Source organism: Panthera leo, chromosome A3, assembly GCF_018350215.1.
Source record: "Panthera leo isolate Ple1 chromosome A3, P.leo_Ple1_pat1.1, whole genome shotgun sequence".
In the NCBI taxonomy this organism is placed as follows: domain Eukaryota; kingdom Metazoa; phylum Chordata; class Mammalia; order Carnivora; family Felidae; genus Panthera; species Panthera leo.
Window position 1 is genome coordinate 51,982,291 of NC_056681.1, and position 14,756 is coordinate 51,997,046.

General features: G+C 40.9%; 1 protein-coding gene across 4 annotated transcripts in view; it reads right to left on the reverse strand.

Annotated features, from left to right (window-relative positions):
* LIMS1 (LIM zinc finger domain containing 1) overlaps positions 1 to 14,756 on the reverse strand; it is a 156,455-nt gene that overhangs the window by 33,497 nt on the left and 108,202 nt on the right. The window contains exon 1 of one of the 4 annotated variants that reach the window (XM_042931841.1): positions 2,766 to 2,799. The exons of the other annotated variants lie outside the window; for them this stretch is intronic. The gene's annotated coding sequence lies outside the window, so the exon portion shown is untranslated. Of the gene's footprint in view, positions 1 to 2,765; positions 2,800 to 14,756 lie in introns of those variants that run through there. 4 annotated transcript variants of the gene reach the window in all.

Consider the following 14,756-nt stretch of genomic DNA (forward strand, 5'->3'; position numbering starts at 1 on the left):
CAAAATCACAGTATCACCTCATACCTGTCAGAAATGGCTAAAACAAAAGACACAAACACTAATTTGAAAAGACATATGCACACCTATGTTCACTGCAGCATTATTTACAGTAGCCAAGATATGGACATATCCTAAGTGTCCACTGACAGATGAATGGATAAAGAAGATGTGGTATAAAAAAAAAAAAAAAAAAGATGTGGTATATATACACATACATATACATATACATACAGTGGAATATTACTCAGCCATAAAAAAGAATGAGATCTTGCCATTTGCAACAACCTGGATGGACCTAGGGGGTATTATGCTAAGTGAAATAAGTCAGGGAAAGAGAAATACTATATAATGTCATTTATAAGTGGAATCTAAAGCCAAACAAAACAAATGAACAAAGAAACAAAAGCAGAAACAGACCCATAAATATAGAGAACTGATGGTTGCTAAATGGGGGGGGGGGGGGGGGGATGGGTAAAAAAGGTGAAGTGTTGTTGGGGGGGGGGAATGGGTAAAAAAGGTGAAGAGGAGTGGGAGGTACAGGCTTCCAGTTATGGGACAAGTAAGTCACAGGGATAAAAGCTATGACACAGGGAATATAGTCAGTGGTATTATAATAGCCTTATATGGTAACAAATGGTAGCTATGCTTGTGGTGAGCATAGCACAGCTTATAGAGTTGTAAAATCATGATGCTGTACACCCAGAACTAATATAATAGTGTCAACTATACTTCATCAAAAAATATATATATACACACATACACATACCAAAACCAAAATACATAAGCTAAAACTATAAAACTTCTTGCATAAAATATAGGACAGTTATATAACAAATTTAAAAAAATTTTTGTTCATGTTTTTATTTTAGGAGTGGGGGGAATGGGGGAGGGGCAGAGAGACAAGGAGAGAGAGAATCCCAAGCAGTCTCTGCACTCTCAGTGGCCTCAATCTCACAAACCATGAGATCATGACCTGAGCGGAAATCAAGAGCTGGATGCTTAACCTACTAAGCCAAAAAAATTTTTTTAAACAGGGGCACCTGGGTGGCTCGTTCGGTTGAGCATCTGACTCTTTATACTGGCTCAGGTCATGATCTCACTGTTGTGGGATGGAGCCCTGCGTTGGGGTCTGTGCTGAGTGTGGAGCCTGCTTGGGATTTTCTCTCTCCCTCTCTCTCTGCCCCTCCTCTGCTTGCTCTCTTGCTCTCTCTCTCTCAAAAATAAGCAAACAAAAATTTTTTTAAATGAAATAAAATAAAATCTATACTGTATGGGTGTTTCCAGTAACTGATACATTTGTCTATGTCTTAAGGAAAGAAGATATTAGGCGCTATTTGTTTGTTTTGTTTACAATATGCTTACAGCTCTTAATCCATACTAGGTACAATGATTGCAAATCATGTTCATTTTCCTACCAGAAACATCATTAAATCCAAATATTCTGCCCACTGAGGTAATGCTATTGGCGATACCAACCTAAGGGCAGGACGCTGAAGTAGGTCCTAGAGATTTCCCTTTCCTTCAGTTCAGTTTCCAGGGGATCTGAGGATAAGTTTTCTATGTTCTTTTCATCTCACTTCACATGCTAGAAATGTAACCTCCAGGAATGTAGGAACTTTGTTTTGTTCATGCCTATGCCCCAGCATCATCAAGAGAAGCCACCACTTGGCAGGTGTGTGTAATTATTTGTTGAATGAACTAGGGTTAATAATCCATCTAATTCATCTGGCAAACCATGAAAACAGTGAGACAGCAATTTAGCTACCAGTCTGCTAAACACTTTGAGTCAGAAGATCTAAAAATGTAACTATCTTATTAACTTCATAAGAATTAATCTTATATTTACTAGACAGAAAAGCAGAACTATGAAAAAAAGCTAATAGTGAACACACACTATTCGGTTCATGAACAGACACAATGAAGACTCTTACCTGCTAAGGAATTAAAGATAATGTGGAAGATCTGCCATCAAGTTCTAACTTTTTATTTTGAAATAATTATAGTCACAGGAAGTTATAAAAATTGTACAGAGAAGTTCTTCATACCCTTTACGTAGTTTCTCCAATGGTTACTTTATGTGATTACAGTCCAATGTCAAAACCAGGAATCTGACATTAACACAAGGTGTGTATATACATTACATATATGTCATTTTACCACCTTGGCACTGCCCCTAATCAAGATACAGCACAATACTGTCACCACAAAGATCTCTTTCATATGATCTCTGATAGTCACACTCACCTTCTCCACACTTTGCCATCTCTTAGCCCTTGGGAACCACTAGTCTGTTTTTCATTTATGTCATTATAATTTGGAGAATGTTACTGCTATGGACTGAATGTTTGTGTCCCTCCAAAATTCATATGTTGAAAGCCTAATCCCAAATGTAGGTATTTGGAGGTGGGACCTTTGGGAGGTAATTAGGATTAAATTAGGTCAAGAGCAGAGCATTAATCCCTCATTATGGGATTAACATCCTTTAAGAAGAGGAAGAGACACAGATCATTCTCTATCTGCCATGTGAGGATATAGCCAAAGGTAGCAAAATGTGGATGGCTCAGTCGGTTGAGCATCTGACTTTGGCTCAGGTCATGATCTCATGGTTCGTGAGTTCAAACCCAGTGTCAGGCTCTGCTGACAGCTCAGAGCCTGGAGCCTGCTTCAGATTCTGTATCTCCCTCTCTGTCTGCTCCTCCCCAACTTAAGCTCTCTTTGTCTCTCAAAAATAAATAAACATTAAAAAAAAAATTGTGGATCCTCACCAGACACTGGATCTGTTGGTACCTTGATCTTGAACTTCGCAGCCTCCAGACCCTTGGGAAATAAATATTTGTTGTTTAAGCCATACAGTCTATGATATTTTTGTCATAGCCAACCAAACTAAGACAGCTCCATGGAATCATAATAGTATGTAACCTTTCAAAGGCTGGCTTTTTGTACTCAGCATAATATCGATCCAAGTTGTTAATATATATCAACAGTGTGTAACTTTTTATTGCTGTCCATGGTATGGACATACCATAGTTTGTTTAACCATTCACCCAGTGAAGGTTCAGACATCATGTCTGAACATATGGAACTTTTCCTATGTGCTCACAATGCAACAGGCCTAAGGGGTATCTGAGAAGTGCCTGCCAAATGAATAAACAAGTGAATACAAGTTTTGGGCTACTGTAAATAAAGCTATATCAGTTCCTGTGTGAATAAACATTTTCATATCTCTGGGATAAATGTCCAAGGGTGGAATTGCTGAGTTATACGATAAATGTACATTCAATATGTTTAAGAAACTTCCAAACTATTGTTTGTATCTATCCATCTATCTATCTATATCTATCTACCTACCTACCTACCTACCTACCTACCTAATTTACAGGGGAGGGGCAGAGAGAGACGGTCCAAGCAGGCTCAGCGCTGTTAGCGCAGAGCCTGATGTGGGCTCAGTCTCACGCACGAACTGTGAGATCATGAGCCGAAATCGAGAGTTCGACACTTAACTGACTGAGCCATCCAGTACCCTCCCCAAACTATTTTCTTAGAGTGGTTATAGCACTTTAACTCAGCAATATACGAGAGAGTCAATTTCTCCACATCTTCACCAGTATTTGGTGCTACCATTATTATTATTTTTTAAGTTTATTTATTTTGAGGAGTAGGGGCAGAGAGACAGGAAGAGGCAGAATCCCAAGCAGGCTACATGCTGTCAGCACAGAGCCCGATGTTGGGCTCAAACTCACAAACTGTAAGAAAATGACCTGAGCCAAGACGCTTAACTGAATGAGCCACCCAGGTGCCCCGGTGCTACCATTATTTTTAGTTGTAGCTGTTCTAACAGGTGTGCAGGTATAACTTTTTATTATGTATATGTAGTAAGTCTATATATATATATATATATATATATATGTGTATATATATATATATGTGTATATATATATATATATATATACACATATATATATATATGTGCAGATAAGCACAAAAAATAAGTCAAATTTCAGTCTACCAGATAACTGTATTGACAAGAAGGGAAAAATAATACATGTATTTGGGAAAAAAATTCAAAGACTATAGAGATATATAAAATGACAACTACAGTGATTATAATTATTAATATAATTAAATAATTATTAATTGATAATTTAATTAATAATTGCTCCACACCTTCAACTAAGTCAGTTCCATGGTGTCTTTCTGCTAAATCAGATTAGTGCTGGAAATTTAGTAAAACTTCCCTTATCTCTTCAAATTATGCTATCTAAAAAATACCGTGTTAAGGTAAAGCAGGTAGGAAACCTTCTATTTTTTCTGGTTTCCTCTACTTCCAGCTGGGACTATGTTAATGAGGGTGCTTGGCACATAGCAAATACCCAAACAGTAAATCCAAACTTTAATAGAAGTCACCTTAGTATGAGTCAGTTTTATGATCAAAGGTATCATGTACAATGTTAATATTTTTAAACTATTTAATCAATCAGTATGACTATTTAAATGGATGCTGAGAGACTTGTGGCTCTGTCTCTTTGTTTACAGTTTTGCCACATCTCATTCTTTCCTCCTTTCCTTTCTTTTATCACCAAGGAATATCTGAACTGACAGCTGCAAGGGAGAAGGGAGGCTGAAGTTTTAAAGAAGGAAAACATGGAGCAGGACAGAGCCAATGATCTATCCCACATCTCCTTTCTATGAGCCTGTCCCTGGGAGGAAAAGACTCTGACCAGTTGATTCTTGCATAGAAATTCCCTGAACCTTATACATGTTACTTCTACTGAAGCAACAAAGGAAGTGACACAGTGAGGGTCAAAGCCAACCAGGAAGGCTTAGCGTGCCTGCCCCCGAAAGTGTGAATGAGGTCTGGTTTGTAGGGGCTAGTGGCAATGGGCTACTCTTCCTTTAGCAGCTTTTCCATTAAGGTCTGTTGCTCTTAAAAAGGAATTGCTCACATTATTCTACTGTTTGCTTATCCTCATTATTTTACATCATGTCTGAACATATGGAACTTTTCCTATGTGCTCACAATGCAACAGGCCTAAGGGGTATCTGAGAAGTGCCTGCCAAATGAATAAACAAGTGAATACAAGTCACAGCCTGTTTCTATGAGTATACAATGTCCTTAGGCAAACGATATATGGATATCCATGGATTCTCCATTATTCAAGCATATAAGGAGATGCTGAGTGAAAAGGGCTGTCTGTGCACCCCTGTATCTGAGTAAGGATCAGTAACTATGAGGCCACTGCAAGGTCAGGTGGTACTATTCACCCAAAAGGACTGCAAAGGGGAATCGGCTGGTCAATCACTTCTTTTCCAGCTATAAGCTAATAACAGAACAGAACACAGCTAAGAGAAATGCATGGTTATTTTTCCAAGAGGACATGGAGGTCATTTCAGGCCAAATAAACACCACTGCTTAAGTTTTATATCCAGGCATTTTGTTACTTTTAATCCATTTTTGGCACTTAATAATGTCTAAGAAATGCAAACAATCTTTTTAGATTGTGTTTGTAACAATGAGAAAAATATTTACCTGAATGCTTTTGATGGAAAGTACTACTGCCACCTCAGTGGCATCAAAATAGTCTTTGAAACAGGGCAGGAGGCTGTTTAAAAAAAATACCCAAAAGCCAGTTTTGTCTGAATAGTGGGCCTGTTAGGTGGCTTCTGCTGAAGAACTAGGGTTTCCTGAGGCCCATGATTCCTTAAGGGTTCTTCCCAAAAGGTTCTATAACCTGACTATGGCCTATGGACTATGACTACGGTCTATGGGAGACCCTACAGGACATGTCTGAACCCTAAACATCCCTTAAATCCATCCAGAGTAGACAGACTCATATTTCCTACACTCAACATTTTTTGATCATCTGTGAGCGATCTACTGTGCTGTGTTTTTGTCCATTTGGGCTGCTATAACAAAATACCACAGACTGGGTGGCTTATAAACAGCAGAAATTTATTTCTGACAGTGTTAGAGGCTCAAAGTACAAGGTCAAGGTGCCAGCATGTTCAGGTTCTGGTAAGAGCCCTCCTCCCCTCTTCCTCGTTCATATCCTCTCACCGGTGTTCTTACATGGTGGCTAGGGCTGGGGAGCTCTGTGAGACCTCTTTTTTAAGGGCACTAATCCCATTCATGAAGGCTCCACCCTCATGACCGAAGCACCTCCTAAAAGCCCCACCCACCAATACCATCACCTTTGGGGGTTAGGATTTTGGCATATGAATTTTGAGGGGACATGAACATTCAGACCACAGCAGGTAGGATCTAGAACCCTGGTGGAGTGCATGTAACAGTCTGTTAGATGCTAAACTACACACAACATATCTTATGTTAAGCTGACCACTCCAGTGTTCAGTAAAGAGTGCTGCCGTGCTTCAGACCCTACCAGTCCAGCGAGCTCCATGATTTCAGCCCAAACTCCACCCCTGACATACTGCCTAGCCCGAGATAAATAACTGACTGAGGGACATCACACAAAAATATTGTAGCTACATCCAGGAGCTCAACTACTTAAATCCTAGATACAATCATGAGCATGGTTGCCAGAATTAAACACCAACTTTTTAATAACTGGCATTTTAAAATTAAAATTCTCTCAGATAGCAACAATTGAACTATGTATATCACTACCAGATACGTAGCTCATCTATGTGGTTTTTAAAATTGAAGCTGAACATTTTGACCAATTGCTTCTAAAACACAGGACTTGAATACAGAAAAAAAAAGGCAGTGCTATTTACATGTTTTACACCATTCCATAGACAGATGTGAAGATGTGGATGGCTAACCAAACACTTGGAAATAACAACTCCTAGAATGTAGCTTCTTCAACTTTAATCAAAGGCTTCCATGTTGGGGTGCATGGGTGGCTCAGTCAGTTAAGTGTCTGACTTAAGCTCAGGTCATGATCTCGCGGTTCGTGAGTTTGAGTCCCAAGTCGGGCTCTGTGCTGACAGCTCAGAGCCTGGAGCCTGCTTCGGATTCTGTGTTTCCCTCTCTCTTTGCCCCTCCTGGACTCATGTTCGCTAGCACTCTCAGTCTCTCTCTCTGTCTCTCCATCTCTCAAAAGTGAATAAACGTTAAAAACAAAAGCAAAACAAAACAAAAAAGGCTTCCATGAATACTGGGGTATTGAAATTGTTGAGACAGCCTGGTTAAGTTACCATATGACGAAATGAATTATTTTCACTGTGATTCTCTATTCTACTTAAATGGAAAATTTAATCTGATTTTCCCCCTACTATTAAAAACACAACAATCGTGACATGCAAGTGAAGATAATGGAGCTGGAAAGTTCTTTCTCATTTCCCAGAGACCAGGACAAATGCACTGTGTTTTCTTTCAACAGTCAATGAGGAAAGAGACAAAGGTCGGCTGGCCAGAAAGGATACAGGAGTTGCAATTAACATAGCATTTTTCTTGTCTGTTAAAATTGTTTCCTAATTCTGAATTGCACAAGCAAAAAGAGAGCATTTATTACAACAGGGGCAAGAGAGTGAGAAAGAAATAAGATGTGTTTTCAACTAACTTCAAAGAAGAAAGGCGTTGTTACCTGCCCGCACAGGTGCTGATTACTGATTATTACAATCAAAGCAGAGAACATCTTTAGCTTTGTTACTGTACTTAGAAAGAACTGAAGAGACTAAGTGAACACTGTTATCACCTACCAGGAGGAAAGAACAGACTTAAAGGACCTCCTGCTCATCCCAAGTACTCAGAGCAGTCCAGCAGAGATCCTGAGGCTGGGACTCCAGAAGAGAAAGCTATTTGCATGTGATTGTAACACCGTCTGAAATGAAATTCACCTAAAAGAGCTCTGTGCTGTTGAAGACAGAAGATTTAGAGCACCCCAAATGTTGTGATATTTGAAGAAGTGTATTTATATCCCTGTAAAGGAAAATGAGTGAAACAGTCTCTGGTTGAAAATTTCCAAGAAGCACACTAGCAGGCACACTTTCAGTCCTAAAATCAAAAAATACACTGTTTCCAGTGAAAGTGGGTGAGGTAAAAATTCTTTCTCTGGTGTCTGGAAGGGCCCTGGTTTTATTCTTGAAGCCCACAACAGAGGAATCAACTACTCAGGAGCCATCAGGCAGACAGCTGCCACAGGCTCTCCTCCATACCCTGAGGATTCTGTGGCACAAGACAGGTCCCAAAGGTGCTCTGCAGCTCAGAAATACTCTGCCTGCAACAGGCACAAATTATCGCAAATTATAGTTCAGTTTCTCAATCTTAACAAATTTAATAAGTATTAACAACCTACTTAGTGGACTACTTCTTGGGAAGTACTTCTCTCTGGACAATCTCTAGAAGTTTTCCAACGTTACCCAACCAACCCATCCACAAACTTCAGCATGTAGAGGACACAGGGAGCCTGGGGAAGATGCAGGAATGAGAACTCACAGTGTTCTCCCCTTTCTCCATGACACTCTTGTTGCATCCACACGACTCCTGAAACAGAATGCTACAGGCACCAGTGACAGTCACAACAAAGTTTATTGCAATGAGAGGCAAGGCCAACCAATCAGGACCAACACTCTTGATCAGAGTGCGGCCCCGAACAGCCAGGGTACAGAGTTTTTAAAGCCGATCACACAGTTTTATCATTACCTGGGAATAGAACAGAGAAACAGTTCCCAGATGAGTCAGAAACGGTTGCCGGATGAGGTGACTATTTTAGACTTTCTGCCCCTAAGTTGCAACCAGTGGATCTCCTTGACCTTGCCCTGATGCTCTTTTCTGTGAACTTTTGTTTCCTTTGTTGGTGAAGCCTGATTTACAAGAGTAGATTTTCCAGAGTACCAAGAGTAATTTACAAGAGTAAAGCAAGGCTGTTATCTCTTGACCTTCAGGGTCAGAACAAAGCTGTTATTTTTCAAGCTACAGTGTCAACATAAAGCTGTTATCTCTCAAGCTATGAGTTAGCCCTACACTACAATTTAACCCTTACACTCTGATGCTGACAGGTCTACTTTATTAAGAGACATTCTGGACCACGTGCAGAGAAAAACCAACAGAGTTCAAGACAGTTCGTGACACCCTTCTCTCTTGGGTACAGATGTAACAGTGCTGACATGCTGCCTGCATCCAGCCACCCTGTCTTTGCAGTAATGATGACACTCCCATCCCACAGAGCAACCCACTAGAGAAGGAAAGATACAAAACTAGATCTGGGAGAGGGAACACCAGAGTGGCTTAGTCAGCTGAGTGTCCGACTTCGGCTCAGGTCATGATCTTCTACTTTGTGAGTTCGAGCCCCACATCAGGCTCTGTGCGGACAGCTCAGAGCCTGGAGCCTGCTTCTGTCTCCCTGTTTCTTTCAAATTCTGTCTCCCTTTCTTTCTGCTGCTCACACTCTGCTCTCCTGCTCACACTCTGTCTCTCTCTCAAAAAATAAACGAACATTAAAAAAAATTCAAAACTAGATCGGGAAAGTGGCAGAAGATGTGGCAACAAGGCAAAATCAGTAATAACAGAAAACTAACAAAGGACGTGAACGAGCAACCTCAGCTTCCGGAAGCCCCATGTGTATGGAAGTGTGAGCACTCTGAGACAGGATCACTGGGTTGCACTGTTTTGTTTGGCAAGTTGAATTTCTCCACCCCCATCAGCCCCTAAGCAACATAGCTTGTTACAGAACATTTATAAAAGGCACAGAAGACCCACTCATCTAGAAGACCTGCCATCTAGAGAGAAGCACTGCAATATGTTGATCTCTATTCCTTGTAAAATACATATATACACATGATTGTAAATAAGGGCAAGACTGTTGCATAGTGATTGTTCAGAATTATCTTTAATAGTATCAAACATACCTAGTACTGGACATAAAAAGACACAAACCTGAAAGGACATAAAGTTCTTTGGATGAATACTACTGCCCCCTTTTCCCCTGCTTTCTGCTTATCCAAAACTTGCCCAGTCCTCAAATTTCTATTCAAGGTCTTCTCTAAGAAGCCTCCTGTGAGCATTCTAGCCTGTACTAAATTGTTTAGCATGTACAAGTGCTCAAGTGGGTAAGATTTCAGTCGATTCCACATTGTTTTCTACACTGCAAAGATGGTTCTTCTCTCAAGAACACCATGAGCCCTTTAGTGTGAAAATTTCCATGGAGTCTTCATATCAAGCACCCTCTTAGTAGGCAATAATCAAAGTGGCCCTTTTGTGAAAAGTTGCTATACAACAGAGCTACGGAGGTGCTGGTAAGCCACCACCATCCCCAGAAACCCAAGACAACTCAGTGTAGCATCAGTATGTACTTCAGCGTGACATTTTCTTGTCAGTAAAGAGAACTCTCTTAACAAGATATCATCACTGCAGTCTGAAACCTATAAGCTTTCTAATAAACTTTCTCTCGCTAGATCCCCATGGTTGCTCAGTAAGCAGAGTGTTTGGTCAACTGAAAAAACTTTCTTAAAATCCTCTTTCATAGGTTAGGCAATTTTTCTCTGATTTTTTAAACATCCTCACTGGAAAATGTCTCTGTAGCAGCTCCTCCATTATCTAAATCATTTCTCCCTGTTACTCGTATGGTGACCCACTAACACATATTCTCACCCCAAACATCTTTTTAAAATGATACATTGTGTCCTGACCAAAATAGATGAATTTGAGAAAGGCTTTTATTTCAAATACAGAACAGTATTTTTAGCTAAGAGTGTTGACTAAAAGAACGTCCAGCTTACCAGGGAAATCCCTCAGTGAATCCATGGGCACCTTATATGGCTGGAGTGGCCATCAGCACCCAACTTTCTGGCTCTAAATTACATTCTTATTTTAGTTCTGACTCAGCTGGGATGTCTCACTGAACTGACCTTCAGTTAAGATGGGACAGGAAGTCAATGGGAGTTTTTACTCTGTGAATAAGCTTCACACGAATGATAAGGTAAAAGAAAACCATGAGAATTTCAGTAAGGAAGGACAGAAAAAAACCCACACTGTACTCAAGGTAAAACAACCCTTTCAAACTTAAATCTACATCTTTCATTTTCAGTTGTTTTATTTATTTTTAACACAGAACATGTTTTCACGTATATTTTGTTACATTAAACAACATTTGAAAATATTGGACAGAATTAAAGAGAAGAACTGAAAATTATTTGGCTAACTTTAAAAAGGTAATTCTTCTCTTTTAACTTCAAATTCTGTGAAGTTCATATAGAAAGACAAGGAACTGCTTTAGCTACCATGACTTACAGTTTCCCATATGTATAATCAAAAGATGTGGAAATGATGTAAGGTCACAGGAGGCCTGAGCACCTGGTGGTGTCATTGTAAGGCTACCTAGTACACGGGTTGAGCTTCAGTTTCTCCCAGGTGTCTTTGGCATGTTCCTCCTCTTTTTCTGCCTCCTGTCCTCAGCTCTTCTCTTTCCCCATGGAGCTTACTATTCTCTGTCACAGAATTAAGTCTGGGTTTTTGAAAGCAGTTTACAAGGTTAGGTAGGAAGCTTCATGTTCAGTTCCTTTACCTCTTCTCAAGGAGACATACTCTATGAATCCAGCAGTAATAACATAAAGGTATGATCATTATGACTGCAGACAGATTCCTCATTTCCTGATGGAAGATTACTGGAATATCTTTGGTGTGCTGATGATGGGAAAGTGCTTTCTCCGCAGCCTGCTGGCCCGGAGGCCTTTCAGCAGAGGGCGCTGGAGACACTGACTGGAGGAAAGGGTTTTGCATGCAGCTCCTGGCAAGCTCAGTAGGTGGGGGCAGGGCTTTCTCAGGTCCAGCCTCTGGCAGCACATACAGTTTCTTCAGTGCCCAGCTCACATGTGCATGGCAGCCAGAAGCAGTGAGTGGCAAGCAGCTTTCCTGGTGGCAATGCCTGGTGGTTCTGCAGCAGGGGGGGCCTCTGGCTCCTGCAGCGTGTGGCAGCCCACAGCACACTGACCACCCAGCCCTGCCTCTCCAACCACTACACTGCCCACCGCTCCCATTCTTAGCACTTCTGTAGTAGAGAGCCTTGTGGCACCCTGCAGGGAGAGTCTCCTACAAGTTCAGGTTTCTAGCAACATATGTTTCACTGGGGCAGCACTGTAGCAACTGCTCTGCTATTCCCATCCCCGGTGAGTCCTGGGTGGGGAGGAGGGCTCTTCGCTGCTTAGAGGTGCTATTCCCACACTCAGCCTTCTCTCTGCTTCTTACTAGTCAACCTCTTACTACTGCAAACCTTTACTGGAGTTAATAACTCTTTTTATCTTTTTGTGAAGCCTTCCTCATTCAAATTACAGTAAAACCTTGGTTTGTGAGCACAATTCTTTCCAGAAACATGCTTGTAATCCAAAGCACTTGTATATCAAAGCAAATTTCAAGAACCACTGGTACAGTTGTGATCATGTGATGTTTGGCATCATGTACTTACGCGTATTCCAAGACATCACTCATTTATCAAGTTAAAATTTATTAGAAATGTTTGCTCTTACAGAACACTCGCAGAACAAGTTACTTGCAATCCAAGGTTTTAGTATACTGTGTGGCGTTTTCTCTCCTGACTGGATCCAGACTGAACCACAGCTGATATGAGAGGACAAAATCAGGACTCTTTAATTGATTGTTCTTAGACCTCATCAGGTCCTTTATCCAATGTGAGGCATCTGTCTCACTTAAAACAACTGGATTTGTGTTTGAAACTAGAAAGGGAAGGGAGGAGTGGATTATAAAATACAAGTCCAGCATAATAAAATGGCCAGCTAGATAAGAATTCAAGACAGTCGACCTCACTCTTTGTGTCTCCAAGCCAGAGGCCACAAATGGACTCAAGGTTCAACTCAGGGCAAGAGTATATGGCACTCCCCTCCTCCCCCCCAACCTAGTACAGAGCAGAAATCCCTTCCTGTGATCACTCTCTGGTACCAGGGGCATGTCTGGGGACCAGTCAACCTGGGTTCTTATATTTTCACACTAGGTATTAACCAAGGAAAGAGGCAAACAAGGGACACACTTCTGTTTCAGTCTTCAAGAAACAAAAGAGGAGAATAAAGGAGCCTTTATTAACCTTTAGTAAGCTCTCACTTACTAAACATCTTCAAGACCGTAAGGAGGCTGATGATAAGAACTGCAAGCTTCCTGGGCACTTACTATGTACCAGAACACTTGGTTGTGGGGTATTCTGTGCTACTTCATGTCAGTGCTATACAAGTTTCCTTGGTCATAGCAATTCCTGTTTCCCTTCCTGTCATGACAGTCCTGGTGTGTAATAACTAAGCAGCAGCCTGCTTCCTAAACAGTCCCTCAATTTCAGAATACTTGTGGTGGAAAGGACCATGCACACCACTTAGCAGTGACTTGCATTGCATCTCTGCAGGTATGGTCACACCAAAAGCCTGTTTGTGGGCACAGCCAGAAAGCACAGTTCCAGGAGAGCCTGAAAGTCAGCCCCTTGAGGGCTCCAAGGCCTATGCCAGGATTCTCAGCTTCATTTTCTGAGGAGAGATCGGGCAAAATCTAAAATGTGATATAGTAATATTCTAAACAACTTCTGTCATAAAAATGCGCTTTTAAGGGATGATACATTACCTTATTATTATCGGTTCTGTTTCCTCTTCATCTACCTTCTTTCAGTCCCCATACATACAAAAGCTGAACTGACAAACTCTGAGTCACGAAACATGGCAGCAGCTGGCACGACAGGGAGCAGACCAGCCCTGTGGGCCTTCTTTCCCTTCCCTTTACAGACATCCTGGTGGCCGTCATCTGCAACCTTAAACAGGCTAGTGACAGACCAACTTCACAAGGGCTGTAGCTGTTCAGCCTGCTTTCCCTTCCCATTCTTGCAGGACTCTTTGAGGACACTGCTCCTCCCTCCTCCTTCTGGAGCATGGCCTCTCTTGCCACAAAGAGGCCAGAGCCACCATCCAGTTTCCACCCCAACTACAAACCTTCCAGAAATACTGTTTCTAAAGAACAACGTGCAAGAAAAAAAATCAGGGAAAAGGCGTGGGGAGAGAAACAACACCACAGAGCTTGCAAAGACTATTTCAGTGACTTTTACCATTGAGGCTTACACACCTGCACATGCTGGTGTGTGTGTTGTCTTTTAATATGTAATTGCTTAAATAATATTAAACAAAACTTAAACCTTCCTGACTATAGGGCATGGAGACTCCTTGCTCTAATCCTCTTATAAACAGAACTGACACCAAGGATTTTAGTTTAGGACAGCAAATGTGTACTGGGATGACAATGTCTATATAAATCTTTAACCATAGCAACGCATAAAACAGAACGATCTCTTCTCATGGCATAAATAAGGAAGCAAAATGTCATCAAAACTAACTTGGTACCAGGTCAAATTCTAAGCTGGAAAAATAGAGCAAAATACTTGAGTTCTTAAACAGCTTGGAATCTAGTAGGAAAGCAAATCAAATGATGAAATGCTGAGAATGGTCCACATAAACTAATAAAACCATATGGTCTGAATATAGGTAAAAAAGCTGTCTAGCCCTCAAGTGATTGTATCTGTGATGTTGCATCAAAAATCAATGATCTGCCTCTATTAAAAGTGGCAGTCATTTCTACTCTTCCACAGATAACGATATTGCAAACAAGTAGAGACAAATGATCACCATTATTTCAAGAGACAGTTTTATCCTTTTAGATAAAATTGCTCTGAAATAAAGGAAATAGTTCTGTATTGAAAGGATAAATGAAAAGCAAACATCAAATTAATCACTATGTTAAGATGCTAGCAAAGGGGGGGTGCCCGGGTGGCTCAGTCGGTTAAGTGTCTGACTTCGGCTCAGGTCATGATTTCACA